This window comes from Helianthus annuus, chromosome 12 (genome assembly GCF_002127325.2).
Source record: "Helianthus annuus cultivar XRQ/B chromosome 12, HanXRQr2.0-SUNRISE, whole genome shotgun sequence".
NCBI classification, from domain to species: domain Eukaryota; kingdom Viridiplantae; phylum Streptophyta; class Magnoliopsida; order Asterales; family Asteraceae; genus Helianthus; species Helianthus annuus.
In genome coordinates this window covers 78,619,075-78,622,329 of record NC_035444.2, presented here as the reverse complement: position 1 = coordinate 78,622,329, position 3,255 = coordinate 78,619,075, and positions in this window count along the sequence as shown.

Below are 3,255 nucleotides of genomic sequence, written 5' to 3'. Positions count from 1 at the left end.
AAGTTCAAGAGGAAATTGAACACCTGCAGGAGCTAATGGTTTTTGAATTTGAGCTGATGAGAGAGGAACAGGGTTTGGTATAGTAGCAAGTGTTAGAGATTTTGAAGATGTTGGTGGTAGTGAAATGTCATCATCTTTCAGGATTAGCCTTCTCCTTTTTGGTTGAGGAGAGGCTGATGATGTTTTGGGTGGATCAGTGGTGGTGATTTTAGTGGCAGTGGTTTGTGATTGACTAACAGTTGTTGAAACAACTAGTGTTTCAACCACTGTTGTCATTACAACAGATGTTGTAACATCTGATGTCTTCTGCTTTTTGGCAGGAGGTGATGATGGAGTGGCTGTTTTTGGAGGTGAAGTGATTTTTGGTGGTGATGGTGGTAAGGCAGTGGTAGTGGTGTGTGTTGAATTGGTGTGTGTTGAAGTGATGGCAGGTGTTTGGCTGACAGTCGTTGAAACCACTGAAGTATCAACAGTTGTTGACACAGCAGGTGTTACAACAACTGTTTGGGTGGAAGTTTGATGTTGGGGCTTTTGGACGGTGATTTTGGAGTATGCTTTGTGGGTCTGGATGGTATAGATTTGGATTCCCTCACTTTTCTAGTGGGATTTCTTTTTGGCATAGGATTTTGAACATCCTCTGGCTCAGAACAACCTTGCGCATTCAGCTCCATGTAAGCTCATTTCTCCTCATTCCACCTTGACATATCCTTTGTCGCTCTGTCCCTTTTTACACTTGGTACAGCTTCATCAAGTGCATTTTGGGTAACATCAACCTTTTTGCTGCCATCTGGCAAGGGAATCTTTCTAGTCATGGCATCCTTTTCTGGTTCAATGTAGAGACCATTATCTATTCCCTTCTTCTTTCGCTCCCGAATTTTCTCCCCCTTTTCGACATTATCTGGTGGTAATTGATCAATGAAGAGAACAGTTGGAAGAGCAGTGCCAGTGGTGTTCAATATGTGGGCCTTGATAGCCTTAATGTCTGCTTGTGTGTTCTTGAACCTAGACTCCATTGTGTTTCTCAGCTCTTGTACATGTATTGCATGTTGCTGATCAACCATTTGTTTTTGTTGTTGGAGAAAAGGTTGAAATAGGTTCCATATCTCATCTGCAGCAAGGGCTTGTGGTGGAGTAGGTGCTTGAGGTGGAACAACAGTGGATTGCACCTTTTGTACTGTCAACAACTGTTGTAGCATTTCTTTGATTTCTGTAACAGAGGTATCCAGTTTTTCAACTCGTTCCGTAAATTCCAAGTACTTTAAACCATCACCAAACTTAATGGGATCATCTGATTTCCCACTAGGAGTAGTTGTATCAGTGGTTGATGTAGGGAGTGTACTCCAAACATTATCCACTGATGCCCCTATTTCTTGGTACTGCGGACTTCTTCCTTCAACACTTGATAACCTTTTGATGGTACCAGTGGTTAAAACAAACTCACCAGTGGTTATCAGAGGTGCTATAGATGGAATTGCCTCCAAGGAAGTCTTATTGATGTAACCACTGTCCAAGTGTAAACCAGTGGGTTCAACACTTGTAGTGGTTGCTTCACTTGGACTACCACCAAGAGTTACTTGTAACTCAAGGGGTGTAACCTCCTCAGGTTGTGTTGGTGGGTTAGTAATGATTGATACATCAGACCCAGTCAGTTGTTGAGGTATATTCTCATTAATAGGTGAGTGAGAAGGACTGGTTTGTGCCTGGTTCAGATCAATTGCATCCAACAATAATTTAGTTGGGGAGGGAATTGTGAAGGTGAGGTTGGGTGTAGAAAGAGAATTGGCCCCGGGCATTGGGCTGTGGATGATGGAAGCAAGTGATTCCAGAGCATCATATTGTGGTGTCCCTAATTGTACAACTTGTTCTTTTTGAGAAGAAGCAGGAGGAGTTTCAGCAATGGGTTGAGATATTTCTACCATCTGCTGTGAGGAAGTAGCAGCAGTGGTATCTTGTGACTTTTGTGTGCTGTCACTGGCAGTTGCTCTGGTATCTCATCTGCCAGAGTTGCCTTTTTGGTAGGTTTGGGGGTTTTTGAATTTTCTTTTGTTTTGGCTTTTTGTGGATTGTAGGTGTGGGTTTCAAAACAGTTGTTTTGCTGCTTTGATCACCTTGAGCAGTGGGCTCAGCAGCAGATACCTGAGGAACGGTGGTAGCTGCTAAATTCTGCTCAGACACCTCTGCTTGTGTTTTGCAAGGTGTTGACATTCTTGTAAAAGTTTCAGCAGTTAAGTTGTTTATTTGAAAAGATTCACCTTGTTTTATTGCAAAAGCATCATCGTTACTAAATTTCTTTTCAAAATAATAGCTTAAAAATCTTGGAAAAAAGTAAGAATGGCTTTTTATCAACATTTTTAACCAGATCATTAAAGATTTCCTGGGAATAATTGAAAATCCTCTTCTTGAAGAATAGCATACCCCAGGTTTTGAATCTTTAATGGAATTTCATTAAAAGAGGTGGTTTTATTTGAAACACACAATAACAGGGTATGAAATAAAAATCTTGTTGCAGGAGAGAAGTACACTTTTTGTAAGGTATCACTCTTCATCATTGGATTAGCATACCCTCTTTCAAGGAAATCAATTTTTAACTCATTTTTGGGAAAAGAATTTGTACCTTCCTGATCATTGAGTTCAAAGACTTCCGAAATGGATTGTGGTGTGATTTTGACTGCTTTACCCTGTAAAGTAGAGTTAATGGCTATGACATCTTCGCCTTGTTTGTCAAGGGTACAATTTTTCCAAAACTCTCTTTGGGTTTGCAGATAAATTGGAGCATCTGCTGTAAGCAAAGTTTTGTACTTTGATGCAGACATGAGATCAATGATGGAAGCCGGGTTTTGTAAGAAGACCCAAAATGTTGTGAGAAGGTTTGTGTGGAATTTCAGTGGGTGTTGACGATGATTTTGAGGTGGATTTAGCGGATGACTTCGATTTTGTCATTTTGGAGAAGATGATCGAAGATGGTTGTGAAGAAAATTTGAGAAGATGAAATGAAAACTGCTTTGAGAAAGGAATTTTTAAGAATTCAATTCGACAGTAAAACCCTGTTTGGGGTTTTGAAAGGGGGTTTTATGGAGAAAAAGTGAATGCTGACGTGGCAGTGGTTACAAAAGGTCTGACCACTATGTACTGTCCACGTGTCAACCCCTGATGAAATGAAGGATAATACTTATATGAAAACCACTGATGAAGGGCAGTGGTTGCAATGTTAACAAATGAAGGCAGTGGATGATTTTTACTATCAGTGGATAGCAT